The sequence below is a fragment of the Bison bison genome, unplaced genomic scaffold, assembly GCF_000754665.1.
Source record: "Bison bison bison isolate TAMUID 2011002044 unplaced genomic scaffold, Bison_UMD1.0 scf7180017863885, whole genome shotgun sequence".
Taxonomy (NCBI): Eukaryota; Metazoa; Chordata; class Mammalia; order Artiodactyla; family Bovidae; genus Bison; species Bison bison.
Window position 1 is genome coordinate 367,891 of NW_011494457.1, and position 16,345 is coordinate 384,235.

At 44.6% G+C, this 16,345-nt stretch overlaps 1 protein-coding gene across 3 annotated transcripts in view; it reads left to right on the plus strand.

Moving 5' to 3' along the window:
• GRAP2 (GRB2-related adaptor protein 2) overlaps positions 1–16,345 on the plus strand; it is a 67,860-nt gene that overhangs the window by 26,258 nt on the left and 25,257 nt on the right. Inside the window, exons 2-3 of one of the 3 annotated variants that reach the window (XM_010833741.1) lie at positions 10,812–10,914; positions 11,195–11,308. The exons of 1 other annotated variant lie outside the window; for it this stretch is intronic. The gene's annotated coding sequence lies outside the window, so the exon portion shown is untranslated. The remainder of the gene's footprint in view (positions 1–10,811; positions 10,915–11,194; positions 11,309–16,345) is intronic. One more of the 3 variants, XM_010833739.1, reaches the window with a different exon arrangement.

Below are 16,345 nucleotides of genomic sequence, written 5' to 3' on the forward strand. Positions count from 1 at the left end.
GATCGCTTCCATGAACGCTGCAGAGAGACAGGAAACCAGATGCCCCGTTGATCACATTTACATGCTGCCCCCGTGGCCATGCTGCCCCTACTTAGCTTATCTGCAGTTCAAAGTGATCTGGGGGAAGGTGGCAGTGATGAGACTCCTACCCTCTCTGCCTGCCTGGGTGTGCCTGTCAGCCTGGCATTGTTTTTATTTCATTGTCTATTTGTGGGACTTTGATGGTAATATCTACGATATGTCTCAGAGCCGGTCTTGAAAGACCCTGATAAAAACAGTTCCCCTGCAGTGGACTAGATATGGGAGGAATGTCTGATGTTTCAACAGCTAGAAGGTGAGGTGAGTCGAAGTTGTATCTGGTGGTTATTCTTGTTGCCTGCCTGGAAAGCAGGGTCTATTTAAGCATTTGCACGGATTTCAAAATGCAGACTGCATCTCTTCATCCCCAAACCAATGGCTGGGGTTCGATACGAATGGTCGAGTGGCACAGTTGGTGGGAAATCAATGACAAAACTGACCTCTTGGCTGAATTTGATCTTGGGTCGATGCAGAGCCAATCCATCAAAAGAGGGACTTGTTTCTTCTTCCCTCCCTTGCCTATTTGATAACAACATTAATAGAGCTGAGTTGATTTCAGTTATTTCCTCTGTTCTTATCACGTGTGTGCTGCTCTGTCTTGGCCCTTGAAGGCTGAAGACCCTTCCCAGTGGCTATAACAGATGACAAAACCCTGTGTCCTGCTCCCACAGCTGCAAATTGCTCTCAGCCTGTCTTCTTGGATTTGACAAAAACTATTTTATTACTGGTAGCACACATATAATACTCGGCGATATAAGGGAAGGTGTAGATACACAGAATAAATAAGGAGCCCGTGTAGGAAAAATGTCATTTTACAGAGATCACTCAGCCTTAAGGCATCTGACCACCCTTATTCAGCCTGTTCCTGCTAAATTTTTCCTTCTTCAGCCGCCCAGGAATTGTCAAGGCTAACCTCTTTCCAGCCAGCTATCAGAAATATGTATTTCTTTTGCTTTTCAGATCTTAATGGATGAAATATTTCTTTTTTTTCTGTCTTCTACCTCTTGCCAGACATATTGGGGTTTTTTTTGAGAAAGTGAGCTCATTTATCACCGAGGAAGAAAGAAAGTCATTCCATATTTACCCGTTAACAAATTATCACTTGCAGTGAAAATACAGCAGAACTCTCTCACTCTGTAAATAAATGTGTTACTCGCCTTGACCAACCCTCGGTCGATGGATAGCCACTGTTCTCTTCAAGTCGGCTTAATTTTCTCTCTTTGGTTTTTGTTTTCTTGAAGCAAAGAGATTCTTGGTTCTTTCTTTGATCCTGCTTTTGAGGAATGTGCCTGTCTCCTTTGAGTCTGTTTGTTTTGTGAACTGGTTCGATTAACCCCTTAGCGTTTATCGAGGAATGTATTGTTTGGGTACTGTGGGTTCCTCTGAAATCCTCCCTGTTTGAACATTGAATGGAGTCACTTATCTGAATGCTGACTCCTTCCTAATCCATCGGTTTTCCTCTGTGTTGATGAGGGCATGAAATAGCCACATACCTAGAGATAGTATAATGTCGTAAACTGAGCTTAAGTGCTGTAGTCAGCGAGACCCAGATTATAAAACAGTACAGCCTTGGGCACATGGCTTCCCTCTTCTGAACCATGCATTTCTTGTCAGAGATGCTGCTGAATATCTCTCTAAATATCTATACCTATCTCTAATACAGCAGTCTATTCCTTGCTGTTCTCCATACAAACGAGAAGAGCCTGGTTTAACCAAATAATCCTGGAGCAAATTACAAATGGCTGTAAGAAGGTATTTTTGAGCATTTTAGTGGCATTTACTGCAGTGTCTTTGTAGGTCAATTAGTTACAGGGATAAACCTCTTTAACACACACCAAGCTCTTGACCAGGTTGGACATTACATCTTATGTCACTTTTTTCTTTTTAGTCAGTTTACTTTTTGCTAGGAAGTGGTAAAAGGGAAGCTAGAGGTCCAGTTAGTAGTATCATACCAATATCGGTTTCTTGGTTTTGATACTATAGTTTCGTGATATCTTTATCAGGGGAAGCAGGATAAAGAGTAATAGGGGAACTCTCTGTACTCTGCAACTTCCTGTGGGTCCATAATGATTTCAAAATAAAAAGTTTAATGAGAGAGAAAGAAAATGGGGTGGTAATTAGGAGTAATAAAGGCTCATCTTGGTTTTGGTCCCCAGCTAGGCAAATATTTATATTTTGTTTGCCTTTTCCTCCCCTTTTCACATATACATTTTGTGAGCAGTCAAACATAAAAGCCATTTCTCTACAGAAGGGAAGAAAGAATTAGAATGAGCTAGGAGGACCCCTGCCATCATCCCCCCACCCTTTACCTGCACAGACTTACCCTCTGCATCCGTGCTCATCTTGTCCTTCATTCCTGTTCAAGGGGAGAGACCTCACCTGCTGCTACTGATAAACTCCTTCATCTGTACAAGGCATCCATGCCTTCCCGCTGTTTCCAAAGGCTCATCCATCTACATAATCTCCCCCTGTGATTCCTTCTTACCTGGGGTTTTAACAACCATCTAAAGAGAATAGCTCCCAAATGTATATGTCCACTCAGACCTTTTTGCTGAGATCCACATCAACAGATAAGAGAAGACAGAGACTAGGAATCTCTACCTAGATGTTTCTACCTAGATGTTTTGAATTTCAAACTCCTTCCAAAGGATCATTTCTTCCTATATTCTCTTACCTCCAAAAATGTCATCTCCATCTACCATATTGCCCACAGAAGAAAGATGAAAGCCGTTCTATTACCACACTACCCAATATTGCAGCTGGCAGACACGTGTGCTGTTAAGTACCTCATGTATGGCTGGTCCAAACCGAGATGTGCACTCAGGGTAAATTATGCACCAGACTTAGCTCAGAGAAAGAAGACGAAATATTTTTATATCTTAGACTGATTTCTTGTTGAAGTGATAGTATTTTGGATATATAAGATTAAATAGAATAAATTAAAATTTGTCCTTTTCTTTTTTAATGTGCTACTAGAATATTTTCAGTTACATGTGTGGCTTGCATTTGTGATCTGTATTCTATTCCTATTGGACGGTCCAGCTCTAGACTCTTCTTTACCTTTTAGTCACTCCTAATTGGTCAAAAAGTCCCGGTGACTCACCTGAGTTAAAACGAGGTTTACCATGTGAGCAAAGCGGGCTGAATTTGAATTCTAGCTCCACTAGATTTTGATGCCTGTGAACCTGGGGCATTATCTAATCTTTTTGAGTCTCAGTTTCCTTATCTATCAGATGGATTAAATGATAGTTCTTATTCCTCAGTTCAGTTCAGTTGCTCAGTCATGTCCGACTCTTTGCGACCCTTCAGGTTCTTGCAAATGAAGAGGATAAATGTGAGAGGATACATGGGAAGCACTTACTGTGGAGATAAAAGCACAGGAATGCCAAGGAAGAGCCCCGCCTCTCACTGTCATAGTTCAGACTCTCATCATCTCAGGCCAAGCCTCCTGTAATAGTTTCTTCATCTCTAGCCCACCATGCCCTCTAACCCTGCACACTGCCACCAGATTAAACAGTACCTAATGCAAAGAGTATCAAAGCATTTAGTGAGTCTCCATCACCCTTGGGATAAAGTCCAACATCCTTCCTATGCTACGCAAGGCCCTCCATGACCTGACCCCACCGGAAACACCAACCCCACCTCCTGCCAATCCACAATGGCCATCATGAACCAGTTGGGCGCCCCAGCTCCTACTGACACACACCTCTGTCTGCGGTATACGTGCCCTCTACTTGTCCACAAGGCTCAGTTCAACTGGCACCTCTTTAGGGAAGCTTCCCCGATCCCTGCTATGCCTGTACCCAAACCAGGAGCCAGATATGAGGAGCCACTCCTGTAGCTCCTCACACACTCCATTTGGCTCCATTGTCACACTTCTCCTGCTTATTTGGTCGACCTGTCTGTCTGTCCTACAAGACTCTGAGCCATCTGAGGGTAGGATGTGTTCTCAGATCCATGCCAGATCTCCACATCAAGCATGGTGCCTGGCACAATGCCAGGTATCTCCTATAGAAGAATCTCCTATACTTTATCCATTCACTCGACACTCACTCACTGATGCTTGTTGAGTGAAAGGATAAAGTATAGGAGATACTCCCAAGAGGAAGAAGGAGCATGAGAGCAGTGAGGTCAAACAGCAAAAAATCTGAAGGCTAACACGAGGAGAAATGGATGCTTCTTGGTCGTGCAGACAGAGAAGAGAGAAAGGAAAGAATCTGGGCAGGGAGATAGTCATGAAGGATTTGAAATGAAAGACTATAAAAAACAAGAAGATCATGAAAAGAACAGAACCACATTTGGTACTGCTGGTGGTTTAGTAACTTCCTCTGCAATGATTCCAGGAAGAGACAAGGCTCTAGGAAGGCAAAATCATATAAAGAAAGGATGAAGTATCAGCAGCCCATTCAGGGATTATTTGTCATCAGGACTAGATACATGGGTGATACAAGTAAATGTCAACCTGATGACTACGTGATGAGACTACTAATAATTTACTGGGGCCGGTGCCCAGGAATTTTTTTACTGTAGTGCAAATGCCAAGCATGGAAATTTTTGACACGTTATAGATAGGAGAGAGCAGATAGTGAATTTGAGAATAACGATGCGAAATGCCAGAATAATCACAAGAGAAAAGTCTGAATGCATAAGAAGGTTTAGAGGATTCCAGCTTTACCACAAACATGGATTACACGAAAAGTCACTTATGAAAAAGAGAAATTCCAGTATATAAAACCCACTTACCAAAACACTTAGCATTCCAGAATGCATAATAGTAATAGCGTGTCTTTGAACACACACACAATGTCAAAAGCAGCAAATAACACCAGAAAGGTAGAGAAAGTGGGATGTATGACATTTTGTGGCTCACAGGGCATATGAATGGGAAAATACATACTTCTACACACAAACCACAACCTTCACAAGAACGCCTAAAGGCTTCATTCGGAGACCTCAGGTCTCATCCCTCAGGAGAGCCTCCGCCACACTTTTCGTGTGAAAGATCTCATGGGACAGGCCTTGCGTGGGGAGAAGGGGCAGCAGGGAGAATCAAGATGAGAGGGTGAAAAGATCAAACGATCTTTAGCCATCGTCCTCGACCGTGAGCCAGTCTACCTGTTCGAGAGTTCTCTGAACAAGGTAAATGTTTAGGACACACTTATGCTAGAAACAATTTGTTGCTTATCTGAAATTCACATTGAACTGGCTGTTCCGTGTTTTATCTCACACCCCGACTTCGTGAGATATACACTTCCTCATTCGTGCTGCCCTTGAGCCACACGTCTCAATAATTGAGGAAAATGCAAGTAGTCAAAATAGCTAAGAACGCCTATGTGCCAGGCCCCATGCTGAGTGGGTTGGGGGATATACCACTTGTTTTTCCCCAGCACACTATGAGGCAGGCACTAGTCTTGTTCCTGACATTTTAAAAATTTTATTTACCTACTTATTTTTGGCTGTACTCGGTCTTCATCGCTGATCGTGGGCTTTCTCTACTTGCAGTGAGCAGGGGCTTCTCTGGTTGTGATGCTCAGGCTTCTCACTGCAGCGGCTCCTCTTGCTGCGGAGCACGGGCTCCAGGGCACACAGGCTTCAGTGGTTGTGGCTCATGGACTGAGCTGCTCTGCAGCGTGTGGAATCTTCCCAGGCCAGGGATCAGACCCATGTCCCCTGCATTGGCAGGTGGATTGTTAACCACTAGATCGCCAGCAAAGCCCCATTTCTGTTTTAAAGATGAGGAAACTGAGGCTCAGAGCGATTAAATAACTTGCTCAAGGTCACCCATACAGCCAGTAGTTGAGCCAGGATTTGAACTCTGGCAGTCTGACTGCAAAGCCTATGTACTTGCTCGTCTCACCTGACAAGGCGACAACAGCCGGCAAGGGGTAGAGACATTGAGTCTCCAAGAAGAGTAAGAGAGAGTGAGAGCTCAGGGGATGAGCAGGGATCCCCTGACTGAGGCCTTATAGGAGCAGCTGAAGTTCAGCCAGCTGCCTTTATTTAAGTCAGAGGAGTGTGCCTATGGTTCTAGGCACGTGCAGTTCCCCCCCTGGGACTGGGAGCTTGGTTAGACGGGCACCAGGTGAATTTCTTCAATCCCCACTGAAGCCCATTTGGGGGTCCTTGTTCAGTAGACAACCTGCACAGCTGTACATGCATGGCAGCCTGAGTTAGATGGCAGGAGGAGGACCAGTACAGAGGAAGGATGTGGATGGGCTGCTTAGAGAGCAATGAAGAGCCATTCACTAAGGCACATTTGCAAAGGGTAGGTGGTGCTCTGAAGTCAGTTTAGAGAGACAGGTTGGAAAGAGATTGCTGAAGGCCTGAAATGACAACAAGAGAGTCTTATTATTTTAAGGTGTTTTTTTTTTAATATGGACCATTTTTTAAGTCTTTGGTGAATTTGCCAATGATATTGCTTCTGTTTGATGTTTTGGTTTTTTGGCTGCAAGTCATGTAGGATCTTAGCTTTCCAACTAGGGACTGAACCCACATGTCCTGCCTTGGAAAGTGAAATCTTAACCACTAGACCGCCAGGGAAGTCCCAAGAGAGACTTGAGTGGATCTGGGAGGTAGCTTGAAACAATTTGTTATGTATCTGAAATTCACATTAAACTGGCTGTTTTGTACTTCCTCGTTCGTGCTCCCCTTGAGCCACATGTCTCAGTAATTGAGGAAAATGCAAGAAATCAAAATAGCTAACAACGCCTATGTGCCAGGCCCCATGCTGAGTGGGTTGGAGGATATATCACTTGTTTTTCCGCAGCACACTATGAGGCCGGCACTAGTCTTGTTCCTGACTTTTTTTAAAAATTTTGTTTACCTGCCTATGACATTGACGAATTCTGAATAGAAAAATGACCCTCAGAAACTGTGTGTGTCAGGACTCCTCAACTCACAGGGGTCTTTGCTCCATCAAGCAGACAGCGTAGGGTGGGAGGAGGATGGGAGTGCATCAGCTAATGTGACAGCAGCTGATCTAAAAGACACGAGAAAGTGAAACAACAGACTGGAAAAGAGGACAAGGAGCGGGGAACAGAAAACACATAAGAGGGAAAGTGAGTGAGAAGCCGAATTTCTTCCACTTTGTATTTCCCCAAGCATCCCTCAAGGAAGAGTTGACCTGTTCTGGTTTATTTTCTTCTCCTGAGGTTTGGAAAGGGCCACGGGCATGGCACAGTTTGCTTTCACAGCAAGGCATCTGGTTGCATTTTTCATGATACCCTAGAGAACAAGATAAGAAAGACAGGTAGAGAGATAACTACTGAAGCTGGCAGGTTTGCAGTTGATACACAAGAAATAGTGATGAATACGTGAATGGCAACCTGGAGGGAGTTTTTAGGGAAGGAAACAAGAGTTCAGAGATAACCAATTTGCTTATGACCACACAATTATTAAATGAAGGAGCCAGGATTCAAACCTAACTCTGCCTGCCTGCAAAGCCCGTGTTCCGTTTATTGTGGAATAAAGACCAAAAAGCCATCGAATTTGCTTATGGAAAGACAGTTGGAAGAGATAACCAAGAGGAGGGATACAGATCCACACCTAGGCAAATTGCGATGAACTAAAGACCTGCCAACAGGGAACAAAAACAAGAGGAAAGTCAGAGAGACTAAAGTTGAACCTCACATTTTCTTTCCCAAAAACATCCCCTGAAGAAGTGGACAAGCCTGGCTTGACCCTCCTTCACATTAAGAAACACCTAGACTTTTGTTGTAGTTGCTATATCCCTCAGAGCCAACAGTGTGACACCATTATAAAAATCTTGTTGCTGTTCAGTCGCTAAGTCGTGTCCAACTCTCTGCAAGCCCATGGACTGCAGCACACCGGACTCCTCTGTCCTCCACTATTTCCCAGATTTGCTCAGATTCATGTCCATTGAGCCAGTGATGCTATCTAACCATCTCATCCTCTGCCTCCCCCCTTCTCCTTTTGTCTTCAAACTTTCCCCCGTCAGGGTCTTTTCCAGTGAGTCAGCTCTTTGCATCAGGTGGCCAAAGTAGTGGAGCCTTAGCTTCAGCATCAGTCCTTCCAATGAATATTCAGGGTTGATTTCCTTTAGGATTGACTGGTTTGATCTCCTGGCTTTCCAAGGAACTCTCAAGAGTCTTCACCAGCACCACAGCTTGAAAGCATCAGTTCTTCGGCACTCAGCTTTCTTATGGTCCAACTATCACATAACTACCAGAAAAACTGTAGCTTTGACTACATGGACCTTCTGTATAGATCTAACAATTAAATAGTCCTATACTACTCAGCCCAGCCGAAACCACATCTTGAATCCTGAATCCAATTCTAGATAACACATTTTGAGAAGAATATTGGAAAACTGCAGTGTGACCCGGAGAGCAAGGAGTTAGTGTGGTGGAGGACCTGGAATGGTGGTGGGGGAGGCTGATATTTAAGCTTAGACACAAGAATTTGGGGCTTATAAGCATCATCTTCTTGTATTTTCTTTTCTTCTTAGGGAAAAATTCAGACTGAAAATTATCATCAGACATTTTGGTTTCATGTAACCAGTTCACCAAGCTGTTAGTCTGTTCCTTTCAAGTCCACCTGCCCCACCCCCGCCACGTCCATTCTCTATCATCTTAAAAATTGGGAAAAGACCAACTTTCTGAATCACTTTCAGCTTTGAGAATCCAAGATTTAGGGCCTGCTTGAATAAAACTGGAAATTAAAAAAGAAAGAGAAGGACTTTAAACAAGGCCCATACAGGTGTTCCTCTGTTCAAACAAACTCAAATTAAGACCTACATATCCAAAAAACAAGAATATTCCAGTTATTCATTTGATGGAAGCAATTCACAATATCCTCCCTTCTGTTGGCAGCTTTTTAGTACCTTTATGGGGTGACTTGATCAATAAAAATGTAATTACCTCCAATTTCTCAGGGATAGGCATGAAATGAAGGAAGGCAAGCTGTCATAAGGGTTCATGTCCGCTTTTGCAAGCTTTTGTGACCAGTGAACTAAAACAATGACCCGCATTCCAATAATAAATGGGGGCTGGGGAATATAAGTAAAAGTGACAAGAAGATTGAAGTAGCTGTGGTCACGCAGTCATCCACTCTACCCTGTGTGCTCTGGTGAAGTTAAGGTGGCCCTGAGCACAGATGGTGCGGGAAGGGAGGGGGAGGCCGAGAGTATTTGTGGTGTTTGTGAATGGTGTTACAGCCCTGGTGACAGCAGAGTAAGAAGATGAAGGCTTTCAAATATGTGATAAATGAGCCAAAGATTTCAGAGCCCAAATCAATAAAAACAAATGCGAAGTGAACAGAAGGGGGAAAGGGAAAGAGAACATGAAGGCTCCATAAAATCCTGGTCATAAATTCCAGAGGAACTCATGATGTGAATAGAAAATAGGAAGTGAAAAAATGAAGCCTGGGGATGTGTAAAATGTCTGTTGGGCTGTCTCTTTCTTGTCTTCCACTCACATATACCACCATCCCCCCCGGCCCTCCGAACAGGGCTCCTTAAGTAATTTCTGATTCTGTGTGGGCATTTTTAATGCTTCACTCCTGGTTGGGTTTCGCCAGCAGGATTCGTGGTGTTTCTGCAGACAATTCTTATTGCTTTAGGAAACAATCAGGATAAAATGAGGAAGTGGCAATGATAGATTCGTCTTGCAGCAGAGTCAGGCTGGAGGTAACACCTCAGCGGGGTGGGCTCTTTCTGTTTCATTTTTGTTGCTATTGTTTTGGATTGATGTTTTCATGGGGCTATTTAAATACAAACAGTGTAGAAGATTTTTAAACAGGGACATTTTAGATATACTTTTTCTAGCTAGATTCATGGTAAGTTTCGCTGATGTTTTGAAGACACAGACAAAGAGAAAAAACGCAGAGCAGGGACTTCCCTTGGTGGTCCAGTGGTTAAGACTTTGCCTTCCAGGGCAGGGGGTGCTGGTTCAATGCCTAAGATGGCACATACCTCAGGCCAAAACCCCAAAACACAAGACAGAAGCAATATTGTAACAAGTTCAGTAAAGACTTTGCAAATGATCCACATTAAAAAAAAAAAAAAAAAAGTAGAACAGGTTGTAGGAAAAGGTGATGGTGGGAAAGGTTAGAAAAATATGGCATCACAAGAGAGAAACAGGGAGGGAGAGAGAGAAAGAGAGGGAGAACGGAAAGGAGAGAAGAGGACAGCTCCTTGTAAGTTGATTAACTGAGATTGTTTCCACCTCTGCAATTGCCAGAAAGCACAATTGCTTGGTGTAAGGTCAGCCAGGTTTATTAGAGTCTTTGCTCTTTGACCAAAGAGCAATGGGCTTGAATTTTGAGGGTATGTGAGAATTGTTCCCATCAATTTCTTGGCTGAAGGACAGCAACCCAGGAAGGTTCGGGGGCCCTAAGCTAGTTAGCAATTATCGTGAACTGACTTGCATATTTCGCTAGGACAGAGAAGAAAGAGCACAGCCTTAGGAGCCAGCAGACATGTACCCTAATCTCTCACCTCAGTTTCTCATTCATAACGTGTGAATGAGGGCATTCCCTGGTGGTCCAACTGTTAAGCCTCTGTGCTTCCAATGCAGGCGACACGGGTTTGATCCCTGGTCGGGAGACTAACGTCTTACATGCTCTATGGCACAACAAAAAATATATAGAAAATGTGAATAATAATAATGATTATGATTATGCATTTTGCAAACAGTGGCCCTTTGTGAAGCCCTTGGCACGTAATGGATCATATCGATGAATGAAACTTAGTCTTCTCTGGTTCTTGTTTCTAGGCATTGGTGAGGCATGTTCCCTGAGGTCTTCCTACAGGGAAGAGCTGGGACTTCCTGTTTCAAGATAGCAACACAGTGACGGAGCTCTGCGCCCACGGATAAGGTTCAGAAGCCAAATCAGTTTTGTGTTTCTCAAACTTCCATTTCCCCACTTCCCTTTGGTCAATGCTATCTTTTCTCGTTACTTACTAGATTGTCTTGATTACAATGCACTTGATACATTGCAGTCTGGGGTTCTCAGTAAGCAGGGAGAAGCTAACACTTGCCCAGAGGAAGATGGGGGCAGAGATGGGGGCCTTGAAAAGCTGCAAAGGAGTTTATGCTTGTGTTACGAGTTTTGACATTTTTGAAGTTAAAAAAATTTTTTTTTCTCTACGAAACAGAATGGTAGATAGCTAAGAGGCAAAAAGTGCTTTGGAGAAAGATCCACCAAACTGTCGGTTCCCAAGAATGAGCCATACTTCCTGTATTATCTTCCCGAAACACTGTGCTGCGAGGTGAGAAATCTCTCAAGCCCTGATGAAGAAACTGTAGCACAGAGAACTTGTTTTCCCCTGCTACCAAGTCAGCAACAGACTTGAGCTTTGAAACCAGGTCACCGTGGCTGGCAGCCTCACCTGGCAGAGTGACAAGACAGGAAAAAAAGAATTTGCTTGAAGTTTGAGAGAACACACACACTACGTTTAAAGAAAGAGATCTTTTTCTTACAAAAAGCTTGAAAATGAATGAGATCTTATACGGTACGCTTTGAGTTTAACGAGAAAGTTGTGTTTTATAAGCCGCACTGGTGTTGATGAAAGAAAAGTAAGGTAATAAATATTTGGAAGAAAGAAGAGCAAGTGACCCTTCTTCTGTTGTTGTTCAGTCACTCAGTTGTATCTGACTCTTTGCAACCCCATGGACTGCAGCATGCCAGGCTTGCCTGTCCTTCACTATCTCCCGGAATTTGCTCAAACTCATGTCCATTGAGTCAATGATGCCATCCAACCATCTCATCCTCTGCCACCCTCTTCTCCTCCTGCCCTCAATCTTTCCCAGCATCAGGGTCTTTTCTAATAAGTCGGCTCTTTGCATCAGGTGGCCAAAGTAGTGAAGCTTCAGCTTCAGCATCAGTCCTTGCAATGAATACTCAGGGTTGATTTCCTTTAGGATTGACTGGTTTGAGCTCCTTGCCATTCAAGGGACTCTCAAGAGTCTTCTCCAGCACCACAATCCAAAAGCATCAATTCTTCGGCACTCAGCCTTCTTTATGGTTGAACTCTCACATCCTTATACGACTGATGACCCTTCTCCTGGGCATCACTCAATTTACAAGGCAGGGGAGGGGAGGGACCTGCACAGGGACTGTCTCCTGACTTGTCTCTTCCCTCTTTACCTTCCTCCCCTTGCCATCCTCTGCCCAAAACACAAAACCTTAAGGAGGAAAAGAAGAGCTAATTTTAAGAGAGGAAAGCATCCTTGAGACCAATGAAATCTCCATAATCCACAGTGACAGACAGGGACCAGCCGAAGAGCAATTTGATTAAATAAGGATATCAGGAGCTTAGAGGGACTCTCTAGTTTGTGTCACGTTTGTCTGTTAGTCTTTGAAATATATTTCTTTAGCTTCCAAACCTAGAAACCAAGTGCCTTCTAGCTGGGGAGATGATTCCCATTTGGAAAATAGGAAAAAAAAAAAAAAATCTCAGGGCAAAGCCAAGGGGTCCAGGTGGGGCTGGGGATCCCAGGCTGGACTGAAACTAAGAGGCTGGCAGAGGGTCTGCAGGAGGCCCTGATGGAGAGAAATGTTAGAAGTTTGGGCTGGGTGCCACCAGCCTTGCAGTGGATGGTTATGGGCTGAGCTTGAGTCCATCCCGGGCAGCACACCTTCCCTGCCCACGTTCCTATCCCACTGCCTGCTGCCCATTACCTGACATCAGGGACCGCTCTGTTGCTGCTTTCCTCAGGGAAGCATTTAGAGGATGCATTGTTCTGTGTGGGACACACCTGTGCAGGGAGATGGCTTGTCCCCTGAGGCTTCCGTTCATAAGCCACTTCCTAGTGGCTCCAGGACTGGCATCAGCAGGTCAGCCGTCAAGGAATCACCATCTTCGGACAAGCTTCAAAGGCCCCCTCTGGTTGCATGTCTTTACCCAGGGCGGACATGCCAGGGGATTTATCCTTTCCTGGGGCTTGTTGTTGTCACTGTTGTTTAGCTGCTAAGTTGTGTCCAACTCTTTTGTGACCCCATAGGCTGTAGCTCACCAGGCTCCTCTGACCATGAGATTTCCCAGGCAAGAATACTGGGGTGCGTTGCCTTTTCCTTCTCCAAGGGCTCTTCCTGACCCAGGGATCGAACTCACATCTCCTGCATTGGCAGGTGGGTTCTTTACCACTGAGCCACCAGGGAAGTCCTTCCTGGAACTTAGGAGGAGGAAATATTGAGTCACCTGGGGACGAGAGGAAAATAAGAATGTCCCTGTGGACAAAATCATTTTAAATGGAGGCTTTTAGAGAGCACTAAAATCTTAGCCAGCTAGCCAGAAATGGTTTGGTGGGGTACATTTTGCTTGTCTTGGGTCACTCTGCTTGGGATAAAAATCAGAAATGTTTATATCCCATGGAGAGAGTACCTATGGAAACAGGCCAGATCCTCCTGAGAAGGCCTCAGAGATGCTAAACCCAGAAAGGAATGGTCCTGCGTTTCTGACTCGGGAGATCCAGAGAAGCACAGGAGCTGTTGGTTGTAAATTGCTTAAAGCAGAAGCCCCTGGTGGCTGCTCCCAAGTTCATGGCTATCTGCCGTAGATGGTAGCAGCCAAGATTCCAATTCCCACCTCACCCTCCACACATGACTTCAGATCCAAATCTCCAGAGAAAGGAGAAAAGGGATCTTATGAAAATAGGATTGGAGGCACTCTATTATAAGGGTTCCAGAGGACGAGTTAGGAGTAATTCAAGAGCAGGCGCAGAAAAGAAATCTGTAAGCCTTGTAAGACGTTCAGCAAGAAGGTTATTTCCAGCATGGCTGGCTGATTAAGAGGCACCCTGTGAGCAAGAATTCTGCTGGTTTAGAACAGAGGCAAAATGTTGTCATTTGAGAACCCAAAGTGAGGAAAGACCAGCCTTGATCTCTTGGTCATGCTCAGCCTTTTTCTTTGTTTTCACTTTCTTTTCCAAAACAGATCGATTTGGGTCTCTGAAAGAATAGATAAGCCAAGGTTAACAGGTGAGTGATAGGTAGCCGTCCACCCTGTGTGTGTGCACGCTAGTCACTCAGTCGTCCCACTCTGCAACCCCGTGCACTGTGGCCCACCAGGCTCCTCTGTCCATGGAATTCTCCAGGCAAGAATACAGGAGTGGGTCGCCATTCTCTTCTCCAGGGAATCTTCCCGACCCAGAGATTGAGCCCAGGTCTCCTGCATTGCAGGCAGATTCTTTTACCATCTGAGCCACCAGAGAAGCCCCGTTGTCCACCCTATGAGTATGAATTTTCAAGAAGGGCCCTCTATGACCTTTCTCGGTTTGCTGCTCTGTCCAATGCCCTGTAAGAGGTGATAAACAAAGGCAGAAGGGCTCTAAGCACAGCTGGAAGGTTAAGATAAAAGAAAACACACAGTTGAGGTTTCAACACACATCAACCTAGACCCACAGACAGGAGTGAGGGGCTGGTCAGTTGGAGATGAAAGGGGACCTGCTTCCCAGGGAGCTCAAGGAGAACTGAAGCATCAGAAAATGTGTAGGAGCAGATGTCTTCCGATTCTTTTCCATTGAAGCAATTCTGTATTTTATGGGTTTGAGAGTCTTTGAAATGTTAAAGTTTATGCCTTAAAATGCACCAGAGACAAATAAGACAGTCGCCAACCTGTCTGGAGAAGGATTGTGAGGGACTCAAGATGCATAGAAAAGTTACAAGATGAAATCCATGGTTTGGGGCGCACCATTGCCCTCTATTGGATTAAATAAATCAAACCTTTAATGTGGGTGCATGTTTCATTATCTCTGGCTGAGTCTGCCAAGAAGTCAGGGCACCTTTGAATGGGAAATTAATCGATCCTTGTAAATGGGTCCTTCCATCGGCTGCCCCTCTTCTGAGGAAATCAATTACAGTTGTAATTCTGATGGCAGGTCGTTCATCATGTTGCCAGTCTCTCAGCAATCATTTGCTAGGTGCCACTAAGCACTGGCGAGGTAGCACAAGGCATGTAAGGAGAAATAACAGCAACTGCTGGTACTGTTCATCAGATGCCTACTGTGTGCCAGAGTCTTTATACACATTTACACACAAGACCCCCATGAAGTAAGGGTGGCTGCTACCGGGTTAGGATGGCAGGAGGAGAAGAGGATGACAGAGGATGACATGGTTGGATGGCATCACCGACTTGATGAACATGAGTTTGAGCAAGCTCTGGAAGTTGGTGAAAGACAGGGAAGCCAGGCGTGCTGCAGACTATGGGGTCTTAAAGAGTCAGACATGACTGAGAGACCGAACTGAACTGAATCAGGTTGAGGATGAAGAAGCAGGATGCTTGGGAAGTAAATGGCATGTCTGAGGTTCAAATACAGGTTCATCTACTCCTGAGACACCAGGAAGTTTACAGACTACCAGGGGAGATAGGATATAGCTAAAAACATCTACATGGGACTTCCCTATCCAGTGGTTAAAACTCCTCTCTTCCACTGCAGGGGACACAGGTTTGATCCCTGTTCCGGAAACTAAGATCACACATGCCCCAGGGCATGGCCAAAAATATATAAATAATAAAATAAAAATAGCCTATTCCCAAACTCTCTAAAAAACAAAAAGAAAATTTTTAAAGACTATATGGGGTCTGTAAACTATGGCCAGTAGGTCAAATTTGACTCATGTATTTTTCCCACAAATGAGAAGGTTTTCACTTTTTTGAACAGTGGGGCAAAATTATAATAATAATATCTTTTGGCATGTAAAAATTATATGAAATTCAAGTTTCAGTGAGCATAAATAAAACTTGTTGTTTTTCAGTCTCTAAGACGTGTCTGACTCTTTCCGACCCCATGGACGGCAGCACACCAGGTTTCCCTTAACCACCTCCTGGAGTTTGCTCAGACTCACATCCATTGAGTCGGTGACGGCATCCAGCTGTATTAGAACCCAGCTCCTCCTGCTGGTTTACTGTTCTCTCAGGCTGCCTGCCTGAAAAAGGACAGACGCCTGGTCGTGGCATAGTCTGTACAGCCCCCAGAGCTGAAAATCTCTTCTCTCTGGTCCTTTGCAAAAACAGTCTGGAGGATTACTAGTCTATACTCGGGCTTCCCCAGTGGCTCAACAGGTAAAGAATCCACCTGCAATGCAGGAGATGAGAGTTGATCCCTGGGTGGGGAAGATCCCCTAGAGGAGGGAATGTCAACCCACTCCAGTATTCTTGCCTGGGAAATCCCATGGACAGATGAGCCTGGTGGGCTACAGTCCATGGGGTTGCAAAGAGTTGAGCACAACTGAGCCCGCACACACACACACACACACACACACACACACACATCTATACTCCAAGGTAAAATGTTATATATCAATA